Genomic DNA, 18,796 nt, shown 5'->3' with positions numbered 1-18,796 from the left:
TGGGTCTCACATTCAATTTTGTAGGCACCTGTGCATGTTCCTATTCTGCAGATCTGAAGGGGTGAGTGCGTGCACCAACGGGAGAGTCTGCCTTGCTGCTCCAAGGATGCAGCTGTGTAGTTGTATAGTGCTGCATTTTTAGGACTTTCAATTGCCAGCATATACATCTGTCTTTATCAGTGACAGATGCATGGAAAGGAGGCACAGCAGAATCTCTGAAATCTATGGAGAGATGTGAGTGCCCCTGTAAATGGTTGCTGGGGGGTAATAGCTGGGGAAATGGGGCTATTTCTGCTCTCATGCCCTGTGTTTTTGCTCCTTCATGCTATATAAGGCAACTGGTTGCAAGTACAAGGCCATGGTTGCTGGTCTCATGCACCCTCTGCTGCACACTGGAGCAGAAGCCTGCTTCCAAAGCAGCCCTGGCACCTGCAGCTGCCAGTTATTTTAGTGATCAGATGAGTTACCTTTGATGTTTTTCACCATCCAGCCACATGCACACTGCATTCTTTTTGCAGCTGTCGCATCATCTGCTCCAGCATTTTCATTCCCTCCATGCAAACGTGCTGTGGGTTGTAAAGCACTGCAATGTAGGAATGGCTTTGTAAAGGAGCTGCGTACATTCAGCATCTGCCTATGGATTTTCACCACTCACCCTCCTGCCCCCCCAAAAAAATATGCTGAAAAAATTAATCAGCACATCGTGGATTTATCGGATAATGCCCAGTGCATGTAGGCAGGGCACCTTGCACATAAGGACCCTCTTTGGGCACAGACATGACTCCACTGGATGTTGTTATCCAACACCACAGCAGAGTTCTGAACATCAACAACCAGGCTACAGAAGTGAAAATTTCAGGGCTCACCCTAAGCGATGCGGACACTGGTGAAAGAGAGACTTTCAGCTTGAATCAGTGTATTATTTTTAAACACTGTAAGGAACTACATATTAAAAATTATATGCATATATTCTTTTATGTATGCATATATGCACTACATCTGTTGCAATGGTACAAACCTAGAACCACTTCATTAAAGATTACAGGCTGACTCTTGGTTTGCAATATTCCTTTTACTCAGACTAAAATGATGCAGTTGACATGAATTTTGGCTCAGGCCTTCTACTTTAAGGAGTGCCAACTTCTTGATTTCTTGGGCTGATTGAGTTTCCAAGGGAGTTTCTGAGTTTGAGCAAGATCTTAAAGATCTGCTAACCCGTCACCTCGAGGCAGAGGCACATGCTTACTTACATCAGCCACTCATCCCAGTTCTCGGAGCCTTCGCTTCCAAATGTAAATTCCAACTTTAACTCATTTCTCAGTGTCACTTTGAAATGCATCTTTATACTCAGCAGAGGTTATTCTGCTTTCTGCCTGCTCAGGCAGTTATCTCCTGAGCTGTGAAGACCAAGTCGTTTACTATTTGCATATTAACCCAGAAGAGCCAACTCAGCTGGATGCTCTTCCTCCTAAGATTTCCACAACAGACTTGTTTACTCACTTGTAATCAATGAAGGGCAACTGGGTTAACTCAGCTCCAATTCGTCTGTGTTGACAGGACTCCACTTGCAGGCACCTACCTCGGCTTGACCCAGTGTAACTCAGTGTCCAGAGCTGCAACTGGGAGCAAAACTGCCTTTCTAAACAAGGTGAGGCACAGAAATCATTAAAAGCTAATGTGTGCCAGGCTCAGTAACAAATTTTCTCAGTTTTCCAGACAAAAAACAAGTTAAGGCAGAAGGTGCTTTTCCTGTTAATACCTAATCCTTCCAGTGAGTAACATCGCTGTCTGTCTCGGGATCCTGGACTCATCACGGCATGGGAAGAAGGGAAGTTTAAAAAGCAACAACAGCAGCAAGCGCTGGAGACCAGCAGTGCTGAGCTCTCCTGCCTCCAGGACCTGGCAGCTGCAGCACAAGCCTCTCCCCGAGCCGTGCCAGGCCCGGGCAAAGGAGAGGTTGTTTACCACAGATAGGGCTGGGGGAATTCCACCGTCACTTCTAGTTTCTCTCAGCAGCTCTTGCCTGAGTGCCAAAGCTCCTTGATCTTGACAGAACAATGAGGGCGTTTTCTCATCTAGGCTTGCAGGAAGCGGTGATAAATTTGAACAAAGCACCTGGCCTTCAGCCTCACAAACCCCTCGGCTGCTCTGCAGACTGGCAGCAGCAAAACCCCTGGATGTGGGATCAGCTTGGCACTCGGCTGCTCGCTGCTGTTTCACCTGGTGTGCTTTCTGCAGCCCACCTAGGCCGGGCACAACACGAGTGAGCAGTTCACCTCAGTGTCAGCAGTGTTTGTTCGGGCAGGGCTTTTAATGCATAAACACACTGTCGCGAGCTGGCACTTGCACTACTGAAGCAGGTTCCTGTCCCTGATATTTTCTTCCTCGACTGTTCCTACAACACTGAAGTTGCTGCAGGTTTGGCAGCGTTGGGAACCCTCTGGAAATACCATACCCCTCACAGGAGCTGAGGGGACTTCGCTGTTTGGAAAGGAAGAAATTAGGTGACAAAGATATTGGCATGTTAGGACCTTATCTACAGTCTGCTAAATTGAAAAAAAAAAAAAAAAAGCCAGACATAAATGGGATTTTACCATACCCTTCCCAGCAGGCAGGAAGGTGAGGTCACTGCAGTGCAGGCAGGTGAGAACAAAACATTCCTACTCGGTGCTTTCCCCAGGACCAATAAATGAATCAGCGAAGGACAGAACACAGGGCTGCTGTCCTTTATCTGCTTGGCCTTACTGCTAGGCTTGCTTCCCTGAAATAATTGAAGAGACCGGTGAAGGAGCAGCACTTCCAGCAGGGAAGACAGCCGGTGCTCACAGCTGAGGAGGAAGGCAGCTGGCTGCGGCATCCTGCCTGCATTCTCACCCAGCTGGGCAGCTGGGCTCTTCGGGAGCAGCTGCAAATGAGGCATCGGCATCATTACTACAGAGCAATGAAAAATAAACCTTGGGAAATGGTACGAGCTCAGGCAGATCCACTGAGTTTTGCTAGCAAAAGTCTGCCAGAGGTCTCCAGTTTTCACCAGCTGAAAATGAATCGCTTACAATTATGCAGAAGAGTACCTATAGGTGCTTTAAATTATCCTATGCATCTGAAGTTTCATTTCCCCTAAGCGAAGAAAGTGTCATTTATGTTTTCTCTCTGATCACATTGAGCAATAATCATTAAGTGAAATGAGTCCAGCAGGGCAAAGTCACTGGGTTTCATCCACCTCTTTTCAGTTCCTATCAGGACTAACCGGAACAGGGAAAATGTTGCAATCCAACAACCCGCAGTCAGAGATATCACCACTCCTGGTATTACTGTTCTTGAAAATTATCTTCTGCCAAACGACTTTATGCCTCTAATTCCAGTTTTCCATTATCTTTAGGTTTTTATGGGTCTGGTATTTAACAGGTTTGCACGCAGCACAGAAGGTAAGGTTGGAAAGTTGCCTTTCTCCATCCTGATCTGTTTTACCTCTGCAGAGGTGCCAGCTTACCTGTCTGTCATCACACGGCTGGAGATGTAGCTATGTCACCACTGAGCTTGACTTCAGCTTCCTCTTTGTTTCTTATCCTTTTCTCTCTCCTGCACGTATTTCTTCATGCTTTTGACATTCGTTTTCTGTGGAAACTCCTATTTCCAGAGATAAAGAGAAAGTTTAAACTTAAGGTGAGCAGGATTTTGGGAAGGCCATTGCAATAATGAGGCAGCAAGTGCCTCCTGCAATGGTGTTTCTACCAGAGGCCAAGAGATACCTTTTAAAAGTGTTCAGCAAGAAACTCATATGACTGCTATATATTCTCACCATAAGGAAGGCCATACAGCCCAGTGGGCTTAGTGGTGTGAGCATCAGGCACTCCTGGATTCTCAGACTTACTTGCAAAGCCAGTAACCTGTCTTTGCAGGGTTAATATGGTTAATACCATCACAGTCTTTTTTGTTTTCTCAGACTGTTTCACAAGGAAATAACCACAGGAATGTGGGTGCTGTGTTCAACATCAGTGCATTTCTGGCTTTTCAACTTACTGTAACTGCATTCTGAGTCAGAATTTTGCTTTCCTTTGATGGTCTATTTTGACTTGGGAATGAAGAGCACGGGAAGGTTGCTCTCCCCTCATCTAAGTTTGCTCCCCAGATGACAACACCAGTGTGGCTCATAAGCCCATGCTCCCCACTTAGGTGCCTTGCTGCACCATAGGAAGGATCCATCCAGATAACCATCCCCTAAGCCTCACCTCAGAGAACGTAGGAAAGGAAGGAAATTGGCCCCAAAATTCAGTCCCGACACGCTCCGCCACCCCTGCTTGCCACCTCACCCCAAGCCCCCCCGCACTTTCCATCACACCTGGAGACAACTTAGTTTATACACAATAATTTCCATGGTGCACTGAGCCAAATATGTGTTTATCTGACAAATAATATCAGCTAGGAACCCACAAAAATTTTGAAGCTGGAATAATGTTAGATCTCCTATTCAAGTTCAAGTTGAGACCATATTCACCAAGAAAAGTCAGGTGAGATTTTTCCAGTATGGTGACATCTTCCTTTTCTTTCCTTACGCAATTAGGCACACAACTTGCTCATCCCAATTAATTTAGTCTTTTGAGAAAAATAAAATCCATATATGAAATCTAATAGCACAGGTAGATCTGCAGGGATTAACAATATGAAGGAGAACATTGTCAAGCATATAATGATATTTTGTGGTATGTTTGCTACAGCTAATGCTTTTAATTGCATTTTCCAGTTTAATTCTAGTAGCCAAAGGCTCAATGCACAAGGCAAATAAAAGACAGGATAATTGGCATGCCCAAGTGCCTCTTTTCAACATAAATCAGACAGACAGCAAATATGAGTTGAGCAAGGAGATCACCATGTTGCAGTTTAATTCTCTCAAGATTTTGCCAAAATTAATTTCACACTGCAGGATAGAAAAACAGGCCTGGGAAGTGCGTTCAGAATGTCAGGAGGGACTGGGGCCACAGTATCCCCCTCCACATTAGCATTTCACACAAGTGTGAGAAAGCTTGTAAGCAAACAGATCGAGGAGGAATAGGATCAGATGGAGACATCTTTCTGGGTGTATTTTTCTATTCTCTACATTTGTCAGAAATTGCTGGGGAATTTGCATTAATACAAGCTGCTTCTTTGATTACAGGAGAAATTAGTAAAAGGTTTTCGAAAGAGAAAGACCTTCCTACAAGCCCAACGGCAGCAACAGATTTGCTTATCCACGCCCAGCTGTTTTTTTAAGACATCAGCCCAGCAAATTCATGCAGAGGTGAACTATCACACTACTTCAACTGGCAGGGCACAGCACTTTGTATGTACACAAGGAGCTGCAAGATAACAATGATTTGGAGTGTAAATTCTCTGGGGCTAGGATTATGGACTTAGGCTCAGAAATACATTACCACAGCTTTGTTTTTAAATCCATCTGACTTACACGGTAAAATAAGTAGAAATTTATTTTTCTTTGAGTTTTAAGCCAAGGTGTTTTTTCTAGTATTTGATCTAAAAGTACAGCCACTGCAAATAACTTTGAAACTGCCTACATTCATGGAGGCAGAGCAATTTGTTCATCTACCTGAGCCCTATGCGTTTTTTGTTTGAAGACAGAGTAAATAGGTACTTCTACTTATCAGCACTGCAGAGCTTACACAGTTTGTTTGGAGAAAGCTCAATTCTCTAGGGCTTTGCGTGGCAGCAGCTGAAACATAGCTGGTCACATTCTCTGCTGGTGTTATCTGAAATATTTCTGTTACTTCTGAGAGAGTTTCACCCTTAATGCTGGTAGACAGTTGACTTTATTGCATCTGCATCATGGTCTGAGTTCCAAAAACTTAGAAGCTGTTCAACAGTTTTTTTTTTTATATATTTTTTTTCTGACTATAAAGAAAACATGCCTGTATTTGGCTGCTACACAGATTATTTGGTTGTCTAGTCTAACAAAACACTACAATGGTGTTGTCAATCGCATCCAGTTTTGGAAAGCTACACTGTGTTTTGTACAGTATTTCCAGGCTTGTTTCCATTAAACAAGCCTGTTCCTGCTGCAGTTCATGTGACTTTGGCCATTAACTGTAATGAGGGCAGGATCAAATCCAATGCATGGTCCCAAAGACACTTGTGCACATTTCTAACCCCAAAGTCATCAGCAGCAAAAGCAAAACATTTGTGGAAATTCCAGTCAGCAAGCCAGCCCCCAGAATTATTCAGTTTGTGTGCATATAGAGCTGACACAGGGCAAGGACAGGTAGTTCAAGGAAAACCGTGGGAGCAAGCAGCTGAGAGTGACAAAAAATTAGTTTGACTATGCATTAGTGTAAGGTTGCACTCTAAGATTACAGTGCTTGTTCAATATATCCCTTGTTGAAGACAAGCTCACAAAGGGCGTGAAGTTTCTCCCCAGCTTCAGGGTAATCCCATTATCTGGGTGAACCTCTGAGCACAAACCATGCCTCTGCATCTGTGCCGTGACTTCTGCGGGGACTGTCTACACAACCAGGCCTTTGTGCATTTACCTGCTGATGTCTCAAGTGCAGAGGCGTCTTTACACTCTTGTACATTTAGTTTACAATCTTCAGTTTGGATTAGTTTTACTGTGAGCACTTCTTTACAGTCAAAAGGTAGTGTTATAAGGGATGAAATCCAGATGTTCCGTGTTTATCCAGTATTAGTGATTTCATAACACTTAGTTTGCAAGTCATGACTAGATTTTTTCAGCTGCCAGCAGCACAGCCCAAGTATCAAGCTGTGTTTCCTCTGCTCAGTACATTCACAACACTAAGTTGAGTTGCAGAGACGTTAAATTGCCCTGACTGGGAATTAAAGCTTCAGAAATAAATATTTTGCCTGTGGAAAACCAGATTTCACAAATAGATAACGCATACCTTAACAATGCTCCTCAGGGTACAAATGTCCACTTCTGGAAACATTCAGCTCTGTGCTGACAAATGAGTGAAGCATGATGCTGACCACCAGCTGACCTTTTTTCTGGTGCTGCCTGTGTCAGGATAAAGCATGGATATTTTTTCAACTACACAAATTTGGCAGCACTGATACTGTTAGATTAATACGGGGTCTTAAGCAGAACACAACCTAAGGCCTTTATCTCGAGATAATGCTTTCTACATTTGGCATTTCTGTTCAGAAGATGTATCTTGGCCAAGATCACCCAGCATTTAAACCCTGCTCAGTTTTTCTTACCTTTACAGGACTTTTGCTCTCTGCGGTAGCTGCTGAGATTCCACCAAAGAGCAGAAATTAGTGAGAAGCTTTGAAAGACACATGGCATGGATGTGATGCCTTCTACCTGAATGCCTTCTACCTGCCATTCCACATGAATGTGAGAAAAAGAAAAAGGTGAGTACAATAGATTTTGCAAGGACTGCAAAATCTGCACATCAGTGTTAAGTCCACAATCAACATACATCAAGCCTCTGCTCCAGGCTATTAGAAACAACAAAGTAATCTGGCAGCAATTTTGGAGAACTACATGCTTGCCAAATACTGAACTGCTTTTATCTGAAAATGATGTCTATGCTAAGAAAATCTAGTTGCAGCTATCTTATATGCAAAAGAGATAACTGGTTCAACTACAGTAGTACTCCATCAGGGGATTAATGTCAACCAGAATATTTAAAGCACAATAAGCAAAATTTTGCTAAATGCAGCAAAACTCAAGATTACTGTGCACCAGTAGGAATTGCATAGACTGTGTGCAGGTATTTGAATATCTGTATATTTAGAGAGTAGCGTGCATACATTCACACACCTCTATATCTGTGCAGACATGGTGGGTTTAAGTCTGAAGCAGCACCATGTGCAAGGATTATCTTATCAGTCAAGTTTTTAAGTAATCTGTTTCTCATGACATCCCTTCCCTGGGGGGGGGGGGGGGGGGGGGGGGAAAAGCAGAGGTTTGTCAAGTTGTAAAACTCAGTTCTCACAAAGTGCTTTTCAGGCTTGAATCCTTCCTAATCCACCTGTGGGGGAGATGGGTGCTGAGATTTCTTCTGCCTGATGGTTCCCCTGAAGACAAGCACTAGCAGCAGGATCATCAGGCTGCAGACACAGCTCCTCGTACGCCTGCAAGTCATGCTTTCACTTAGAGCAAACATGGAATGGCTTTATTCACGTACAAGTCTCTGGATTGACAATTGTTATGAGGCTGCGTAAATCAGACACAGTCTAAGTCAGACAGACAGCAAACCACGACGGCAAATGAGGAATGCACTTACCCTTCAGGCACCTGTTTTGATTTAAAAAGTGCTAATGAAGCAAAAGATGTTGTTTTTTCCTACAACTCTCTTCCCACAAATCTCGCCCTGGGAACGTTTATAAAATTCTGGAAACTTCCTGTATTGCATTTTAAGAACCATAATCTAGAGCCACCGGCAGGCAGCTGACTGGCTACACTACCTCTTTCACATTGAAGCAGGGCCCTTTGAAATCAAGAGAGAAGTCATTAAACCTACTCTGATTTCCAACAGGTTCTTTTCTGCATAAGGCAAAAATGCCTTCATCAATTCACTGCCTTCAAAACAATTCAGGGTTGAAGAAAACTGATTCACTTTCAATGCAAAGAAACTTAAAATCCAAATCAACTTGGTGGTGGTTGCACCAAATTCTCCCAGCATTTTTTCCTCATGGCAGATTTGGGTTTAAAATTCCCAAAGGCAACAGAACTGACCTGATCTTGTCAAATTCCCCCCTCTTTTAGTTTAAAGCCATTACCCCTTGTCCTACCCCTACACTCCCTGACAAAGCGCCCTTTCCCAGCTTTCCCATAGGCCTCCTTTAGGTACTGCGAGGCCGCTCTACGGGTTAACTGGCAGAGTTCTTTCAAAAGAGCACAATGCCTGATTTCCGGGAAGGAAGCCATGCTTGAAAAGGGAGGTTTTAAAAACAATGCTCACACCTCCTTGTTGCTCTTACCAAAACTTCCTGAAAAGAAGAAAAGGGGAGCTCAGGCCACAGCCATGGATGAAGGCTTCTCGGCCTGCCCAGTACCACCGTGCCCCTTAAATGCATCAAAAAAACTCTTCATGTCACCACACCATAAAACAGCCACTGGGACTGAAGAAGATTGCTTTCAAATCCAAGTCAAAAAGGCGTGGGAGCTGTAAACTGAACCGCCACTGGGACAAGTGCCTACGTTGGGTCAAACCACCACCTCCGCGAGGCTGCTGGCGGTGGCGGCTCTCGGGCGGTGGCTGACTGACTCCGTGCTTGGACCCCGCGGAGACCTCCCCAGGGGGCACCACTGCATGGGCACCGTCCCAGCGCCTTGGGAGGCACCTTAGGTAGCTACTGGCTGCAGAAACAAAAAGTGGGCTCAACTGTTTAATTCAGCAGTCAACAACTTCCTCTGTGGAAAAGCACTGTTCAGTCTGAAACTGCTGGTAACAAGGAAGACAAAAGCAAAACCAAAAAACGTCCTTCTGAAGGAAATCACTGTTCTAAACAGTAGCTATCTGACTTCATCAATGTGTGTAAATATCTGAGGGGACAGTGTCAAGAGGATGGAGCCGGTCTCTTTTCTGTTGTGCCCAGTGGGAAGACGAGAGGCAAAGGGGAAAAATTGAAGCACAGGAGGTTCCAGCTGAATAAGAGAGGGTGTTTCTTTACTGTGAGGGTGACAGAGCCCTGGAAAAGGTTGCCCAGAGAGGTTGTGAAGTGTCTCTGGAGATATTCAAAACCTCTCTGGATGCCATCCTGTGCAACATGCTGTAGGTGATCCTGCTTGGCAGGGGGGTTGGACTAGATGATCTTCAAAGGTCCCTTCCCACCTCGGCCATTCTGTGATTCTGTGATTTCTCCTAAATAGGAGTTGTCTTCCAAAATGCATATTTAATTACAGGTAAGCATTAGGGAGATCTTCCTCCCTCATCTGTTTGACAGGTGAGTTGCAGCAGCCTAAAAATACTCAATACAAATTTACAACAGGGGTGATAGAGAGCCATTCACAATCTTCTTCTTTTTTTTTTTTTTTTTTTTTTTTTTTCCCTCAAAAGAATCAGCTTAAAAGACACCAGAGCCTGGAGACAGTCCAGACTCCATCAGCTGGAGGAGCAGCTGAGCCCATATCGCTGTCGGGGAAGGCTGAAACCTCCGTGCCTCTTCCTCCTTGCACAGGCTCCCACCTCTCCTTGCATTGCCTTGGGGCTTCCTAAGCTCCTCACTGAGCCAGTATCTCCTTGCTAGCCCCGAAGATAACTATCTGGCTTTTTGCTGGGTTAACGAGCTGTATTGGCTCTGAGCACCCGAGCTGATCCAAAGGAAACAGCGAGATCATGGGGCCAGGCTATGAATTGAACAGACACACATTGCCAGCACCCTTTTCTCCAAGGGGCATGGAGCAAGGCAGCCATATGTGGTCGAACCATCCCAGCAGACACCCCACCACAGGAAGAGACGAGTACCTCCTCCCCCTCTCAGATACGCAGAAGCAAAACAAAACGCTTCGTATGCGCGTGTGGGTATCATGTCGATCCTGATTACCACGTCCTGCCCCTACCACTGAAGCCAACAGCAGCGTGCTGTAAGGGAGCAGTCACTTCTGTGATGCCGTGTCATTGTCTCCTAGTGTTTTTCACCTGCGACATTAAGGTCCACTTTTTAAAATTAAGCCCTCCAGTCACTCCCTTTTGCATGAGGCCGCTCTGTTCCATTGATGCTGTGTTCTTTCTGCACGGTGAATAGTTCTCTGCTGATCGGTACGCTTTTATTTAGTGATATTTCTTCTCTATGTGATTAAGGACTTAATTGTCCCAAAGACATTATAGAACTGTAGCCTTATCAAAGCCAAGGAGAGCAAGCTCAGCTGCCTCCAAAAGTCATAGAAAGGAACATAGGAACGAACATATTTTAACCCAAGTCAAGCCCTTAGATAACTGTTTTAATTAAGTCAGTCATGGAGGTAGTTTTACAATCTAACTGTGCTAGAGAGCTATTTTATTAGCTGATGGCAGTCATCAATTATTTTTCAAGTGCCTTCCTGTGATAGTCCTTCCTAATTACAAATAAATTACTTTTATATTTAATTTTTCCAAAGAACCATTCTATTGCAACATTTTCACTTTTTCCTTACCCCAAACCCCACGAATATTTAACCAGCTTAACCGGTATGTATTCACAGTGCAAAATTATCCAGAAGAGGAGAGTAAAGAAATGAAACATTTTACCCAGTCACATAGCATTGACGCGCTACAAAATATTGCCGTATCCTTTGGCACTATGTGCTTTGGCACCATGTGCTTTGCCATGGCTGAGCCCAGCCACAGACGTACCAAAACATCTCCAGGGCTTTTGTGAGAGCTGCCACAGCTCTTGCCAGTATAGACTTCAAGCTGCGCTTCTCCAGCTCTGTGTATGTATGTCCGTGTGTCTGTGTATCTGTAATAAGAACACAGACATCCTCTGCAGCCTTCTCCCTGGCAATTTCATCTACTGAATCTGTCAACACAACTTTTCAACATTAGTCAGTAAAAAATTTGAAACGGTTTTACGATTGCAAAACACATTACAGGCAAGTCTGAATTCCTTTAATATCTGGGTTTATGGTTGAACCTCCAGGTCGTGCCTTCACTGCATTTCCAATCTTTCGTCCTCCACAATAAAATTTAACAATTTTTTTCATTTCCTTACACAATCTAAGAACCTTTATCAACTCTAGGAGCTGGGCTTTAATAAAGGTCAACTATATCAATATGAGTCATCATATGAACATATTCATTGGCCAAAAAACTGTTTTGAGTGTTTCCGCCCATCCTTCGCTGCCCTGTGCAGTTAGTCATGCTTTCAGCTATGCCTCTGCAGCAGTTTGGTGTCCCTGCTGTGAAATAGCTCCCAAAAAAACAGAGTCAACACAAACTTTATGGAAGCACTTTTTTACCTTCTTCTGTGATCTGCCTTTCCATTGTGGCCCCAGTCGTCCTGCTCAGCTCCAGCACTGCACAGGAGCAGATGGCCAGGCACTGCTGCTGCCCCTGCCCCAAAGGTAAAACAAGCAAGTCCACAGGGCTACCTGGGGCTTACAAGGCTTGCCTGGCTCCTCTGCAGATGCGGGGACAGTAGGGATTTTCAAAGCCTCCAGATCCTACCCACTGCAGGACCCTTGCACACACCTTATGCATTAGCTCTTGTAGCCTCTCCCTCCTGTTGAATGACCCGGTCACCTCTCCTTTTCCCCTGCTCAGAAACCTTGCCTATGCTAAGGTGAGGGCATCATCCGAGGAGCTCTGATTTCCAGCTCTAGGAAGACCCAACAACTCCATGCATCCACCTGGAAACGCCATCTGAAGTTATACAAATTCCTGAATACTGTGCACTCGGGTCTGAGGAGGAGAAAGCTAGGATAAAGAAGGATGGGACTTTAACAGGACACAAAGCACGTTTTGAAGCCTCTTTCTTTCTAAGTGTTGACATCTTATGTTTTGTTTTCAGGTGGACCTTATTCGCATTACCTGAACAAACTTTCTAGTTAATAAATTACTTAACAACTCCGAGAAACCAGAGTAGTAGTTAATCTGCTGATAATCTTGTGGTGTTCAGACACAGAGGAGTAGCGACTGAACAAAGTTGAATGTTGTGCTTGCTGACAAAAGTCTCCAGGGTTTCTTGGTAGACAACTCGTGTATTATCTCACATCTCAATTAATGAGGAAAAAAAAAAAAAAGTGCTGTGAGTTGTTCAGAATGAAGTACTGGGCTGCAATCACACTCATCGTCACTGCTCTAAAATTGATTTTTTTAAAAACTTTGTTGTTTACTTTAAGTTTTTTTACATTAGCTATTTATTGTCAGGAATCCGTTCCAACATCCTTCCCAAGTAAATAAGGAAATCCTTCAATAAAGAGGCCAAGGAATTGTTGTACCTTTTTATTCCCAGACACTCAAGTTCTCGTCTTGCAAACTAATGTCAGCTTGAGTTTAACTCGAAAATTTTGAGAGAGGAAAAGCAAAAATCTTAGCCCCAAGAGCAAATATACTGCAGCTCAGTGAAGTACACTGCAGTTTACTCTTAGTTAAATATTGCTATAATTATAAATGTTTTCCAGTTAAATATTACACAACTTTGGATAAGAATGGTGAAAATAAAAATAATGTTGACCCAGGAGACAGCTTCCCTTTCAATTCTTTCTCCTGCCCTTTCTGTTTTCTGTGCTTCAGTTCTGTTCAAGCCCAAAAAAATATCTTGCACCTGGCAAAAATTGCCATCTGTAAACAACACCGGAGCAGTTCAGGCTCCCTCCCTGTGGCAATCAGGCCACAGAACCAGTTTAATACTCTGCTTGCTGGTAGCTGTGGGGAACTTCTTCTCCCCACTAAATAGGGACCCATTTTCTAGGACAGATGGAAAATGCCTTTGCTCTACAGTGCCACTGAAAACACAAGCTGGCCACTGAAGATCCACATACACAAAAAGGTAGTTTTGCACCTCCATTGTAGTGTTTGCATGACATTTATGCAATACCTCCTATAATAAAACAGTGTGTACAATTTTATCGCCACTGAGATATCATTGGCATGTTCACTGACTCCAATGTCTCTTTTCAGTTTTGCTTCAAATAACTGATAACCCAGCAACATGCACAAGCAATTCAGGTTCTACTCCCAGTCTGCACAATCTTGCACTGCCTTCACTGCCATGCATTTCACGTTCATTAACCTCTGAAGGTTCCCACTAAAACTCTGGGCAGTCCTATCCAGCCCAGATCAACCTGTATAGTCCCTGATGTCTCACAGCCCCCCTGAATTTGCAGCTGTTAACCTGGAAAAAACAAAAACAACAACAACAAAACACAACACACACACACAAAACTAAACTAAACCAAACCAAAAAAAAAACAAAACACATCTGAGATGTTGCAGATACCACCACATTGGATTTAAAAGAGCATTTTGTGAGAGAGAATCACTATACTTTCAATATGTATAAAATAAGTGGTTGAAGAACCTTTGTATCTTAAAGTAATGAGTATCTAGATCAGAATATGCAGCATTCAGCAGTCTTCCAGGCTCCAGGTTCATAGGTCACAGATCAGAGAAGTCCCCAAGACTCTCCAGTGTCCGTGCTGGGCTAACGCAACAGAGATCAGTATATGCATTGCCCACTTCACCTGAACAAAGCAGTCCGAATACCTCCATGGCAGGAGGACACAGTGCCAAAAAAATAAAACAACCAGAATGTGTACACACAGCGGTCGATATCACTGTACATGTCAGATCCTCTTCCTACATATGCATAGGTGTTGTGGGTGCAAAATACAAATGAAACTATTCCCCACTTCTGTTATTGTGTCCTCAAGATGGTTTTGCAGATACTAATACAAAACCAAATCCACATGTCCCCAGTATGGATTAAATACGTTGCAGGACAAGCCAAACCAAGACTGCAGGAAAACAGATTTTGCTGGACAGAGCTAAGAATTTAACTTCATGCCATGTTTTTTCAATCATAAGATAGAAAACAGTCCATCCTGTTAATATAATACAAATATACGGCCCAATCCCTTGTGCATTTTTTTTTTTTACCAGTTACAGGAATAGGGAAGGGCTTCCATGTAAGTAAAAATCATTCCCAGGTGCTTCTCCCCTCTTTCTCTGCACCCACAGCATTTTGTTACCAGGTGGGAGAAGACGTTTAAGTGGGACCCCACATGCAACGCTGACACTGACAGCACACAGGAGAGCAAAGGGCAGTTTCTCTCTGCTAGGAAGCAGAAATCTCACTCAGTTCTCTATCTACCACCTTGTGCATTGCTTTTAATCTGTCCCAGGAGGAAACTATAGCTCAGGCAAAGCTAGACAGATATATGACAGATGCTTTACCATGAAGAAGCCTCTGAAAAAGTCATTTTTTGCATAGAGACCTGGCACCCTAAAGAGAAATATTTGTCTTCCATTTTCAAGGGAGGTTATAAGCACTCATCTGTGATGAAGATAATCAAATTTCATGCTTCAAGGCTTAAGCTGATTGTTTAGCAGGGCTTTGCTATGTGCTAGGGACAATTCTTTTTCTTTCTGAAATGTTGCAGAGGCAGCTCGGTGTGTTATGGGTTTCCTCCCAGCTACCTCCAGAGATAAGGCTGCAATGAACCTGTTTCAACATTATCACTCTGTTAATATAATATATAGGCAGACTTACACGCAGCTGTAAACATCCCTTTTGCTCCCATCACAAGCGGCCCTTTGCATCTTCTAGTGCTTCACGCAATCTGGTCATGTAACAGGGTAATAGCTGCGTGGCCAGAGCCACCCTTAGGATCTGCACCTGAAATGAATTGCTTCTACCTTAGTGATCTCAGTGGACATACAGGAAGTATATCCGTATAGACCATAAAATGGATGTATATGTCACTGAAATGATAAAATCATTTCAACTTTTCCAAAAGATGTTTTTAGACACCTTTTTGACCAAAATCTTTCATTCTAAGACAAATGAAAATTTTGAAATGTGAGGCTGTGGACTAAAATTCTGAGTTGCAGCACTACAAATAGTAATTCAAACAATGACACATAAAAGATTTACCTTATAAACCAAGGACGTGACAAGGAATCTTGGACCATAGCACCACAGTGAGACTAACTGCACCGATTCACTGTGTTTTGCTGGGACATGCCTGGTGACAATACCTGGCATTTGGCTCAGCCTGCCAATGTCAGAAAAGCAGGCACAGCGTGCACTACTGCAGCCCAAGAACAGGGCTTCAACAAACTCACAGAGAAGTGTAGCATCAGATGTTTTTCAATCTGCAGCAACCCAATAAGCCAATTAGGTTGCCCAGGATAGTGTATTGCACGAGAACTGATTTTCCAGATCTGCCGCCAACAAACTTCAAATCCATGGTAATGATCTTACAAAGGCATACAAATCTGGAGAACGCTGCTTCCACTATTCCTGTCAGTGCTCAGTGGGGACACCACCATCCAGCATGTGCATTCCCTTTTGTGGATGCAGCTCCCTCTTGCAGTGTAAACTAAACAAGAGAATTCCCTTCATTTTCTGTTCTCAACCATCCTACGGTGATATATTTGTATCAATACTACAGACTAAAAAGCTGCTCTGTTCTACTCAAGAGCTGGCTTTCTAAGCACAAACTTTTGTGGAAGACTAAAGAAAGATTAACTTTCTTAAAGATGTCTCTCAAAAAGGACAGCATACTGTTAAAAGTGCACCTATGAAAAGGCTTAAAATACATGCAATATATGAATAGGGAAATGGTTAAATGGTATGTACATGCGCATATATTTCCTGCTCTATTTATCAAATCTACTGTGTGGGGTATTAAAAAAAAAAAAAAAAAGATGTCAGGTCTGAATAAATTAATTCAGAGGTGCATTTGGGGGAAGCTAGGCCATTGCTGTTATATGTGCAACACTATAGGCTAAAAGGGCATTGCACTGATAAATACATCCACATTCTGATCCCATGACAGCGTTAATGATGATTAACTCATGTATTTGCAATGGTTCACAACTGACATCAACATATGAGGGCTGAATCTGGCACAGGGACCACAAGGGAATTAGCAAAACACTGAAGCCAAGATGTGATCTGTTGCGCACATGTGCAAATAGGAGGACCACTGTGCAAGGTTAACTCTGCAATGGCTGGCACAGACTGGGATTTTTGTGCCATTCGTGGCCATGGAGGTGGCCACACACCACCACAGCAGAGCAGTGACAGCAATTTCTTCCTCTGCTCTTGCAGCCACACATTCAGTGGCTTCACGGTAGGAACTAACGGCTAAAAGTAGCACAGCCCAAAATGACAGAAATATTCAGGTGCCCCTTGATGAGCATCCAGTACCTAAGTTAGGGTTTAGCTTGTAAAGCAAGACTTAAGTTGCCGCCTCATCTTTGGTAACAAAAAGCTGTGTGAGCCCTCTTCCTGACAGGTTGGAAGCTACAGCCTGAAAGCACAGCTGTAGGGCTGCTCTCATCACCAGAACAGCTAAATTCCCTCTCTGCAACTACAGTGCTACAATTACATGCTTTGATACCTGTGACGAAAAGCACAACCTCCTTTGCCGCTAAGCAGAGAAATCAATGTCAAGAATTGCTATTTACTCAAAAGTCAACTCTGCTTTCTCTGACTTGGAAAATGAGCATGGGCCCTGCTGCGCTGGGGCTCACAGGGAGCGATAGCAGTGATAGTAACAACCATCTGCATCACTTCAGAAAACATAGGTATAAATACAGGCAAACCTCTTTCCTCTTCTGGAGATGTCACTGCTGGAGAAGAATAGTCCCCAGGTATTGCAGGTCCAGTGCCAGGTGTTTCTTTGACAAGCCAAGTAACACAGGTCTTGAGTCCACAGCACAGATGAAGGTTTAGCCCTGATTAAACGGTTCGCTGAGCAAGCTTTAATAGGATGAAAGAGCCAGGAAGAATCAGAGGTTTTGTAAGTGAGATGCTTTGTTCCAGCACTACACAATGCACAGAAATTATTTTTCTTTAAATGAGTGCTAACAACATTCCTTCCCACTGGTGTCACGACCCTGAGTTTTTGCTGTGGTAAAATCTCCTCAGAACAGTAATTTTATACTCTCTGAACCTCTGAAACAAATTATTTTCAGTATAAGTTTGCATCTATTAGACAAAACTTGACTACAAAAAAAGTAAGCATTGGAAGTAGCAAAGATTCTGAAGTATATTTGATGGTGAAAACTGTTGGAGTTTCACTCTCACATTAGCCTCTGTTGGTGTGGAAAACCCATAAACATTTTATCATTTTACAATGATATTTTAAGATCTGGAAAACTGGGAATGAAATGTGACAGGAACATTTTTGGAAGAGGTACATTTGAGTGTTTTTTTCCTTGGTTGTTTTCAAAATAAACTTCATTAATTTATTCCTATAACACAGACACTGACTAAACAAGTATTAAAACAGAGACATAAGCAATATCCAAGGAAGATTTCAAATGATGGGTAATGGAGACACAGACTAGGTCCAGTAGACATCTACAACTTGTATACGCAGTTCTTGAATAATCTTTCATGAACTGGTATGTTTACCCATAAAAAAAATAGTTCTGTTACAGTCATAGGTTAGGAAGAAATCTATAAAGTCACAGAACAAAGACTAACTCATAGTGAACAACAGGAGTACTCCTTAGTGCCCTGGGCTTGCTTTCACTTTTGTTTCCATTCTGTTTTTGAAAGTAAACACTGGAGGAAAATTTGTTTCCTTCAAAGTAAGTTCCCTGAATGCTCGGAATGAAACTCTACACCCTCTGTTCAGCAGGCTGGATTCTTCTTCCAGGTTAGTTGACCACTCTTCATATGGCTCCCTCAGGTGAGTTTTCTTGCTTAGGAACTTCTCACTTAGGACGGAGGTCATTTTTTGTAAGATTCTTTCAGGTATATGCTAAAATCTCTAAGAGACGCCTGACCTGGAGTTGATGTAAAGAGCTACTGCGCATTAAGCAAAGGCAAATGGCAGTCCCACTAGTCCTGCTCCAGAGCCAGGATGCTGCAGAACAGAAGGAGCCCAGAACGTCCAACTGTCTTGGCTCAGAAGTCACAGGAGGAGACCATGAGCTCACTTTCAAGCAAATATTAATCCTCTCCCTCTGACATATGTTTTGGAATTACACAAATTTGAACTGTTTTGGCACACGGATTAAGGCTGCAAAGAGCCAAAGTGTCTACTGCCACGTTGAACAGGGACTTGGGGATCATTTAGCTACATTATGATGGAATAAAAAACAACTAATTTCCTTGTAACTGGTTCAGTACAACACAGTTACCTCTTCCTTTTAGATACCCATGGGAGAGGAAGAGATCT

General features: G+C 43.3%; 1 long non-coding RNA gene across 1 annotated transcript in view; it reads right to left on the bottom strand.

Moving 5' to 3' along the window:
- Positions 1–18,796, bottom strand: part of LOC308199720 — a 42,957-nt gene that overhangs the window by 20,428 nt on the left and 3,733 nt on the right. The window contains exons 2-6 of the long non-coding RNA XR_013954891.1: positions 11,289–17,367; positions 7,204–7,324; positions 6,888–7,000; positions 1,501–3,627; positions 468–583 (exon numbers count right to left, since the gene is read on the bottom strand). This is a non-coding gene — a long non-coding RNA (uncharacterized lncRNA). The remainder of the gene's footprint in view (positions 1–467; positions 584–1,500; positions 3,628–6,887; positions 7,001–7,203; positions 7,325–11,288; positions 17,368–18,796) is intronic.

This window comes from Anser brachyrhynchus (genome assembly GCF_964034855.1).
Source record: "Anser brachyrhynchus genome assembly, chromosome: 9".
NCBI lineage: Eukaryota > Metazoa > Chordata > Aves > Anseriformes > Anatidae > Anser > Anser brachyrhynchus.
Note: the sequence above shows the minus strand (reverse complement) of the source record. Positions and strands in the feature narration are given on the sequence as shown.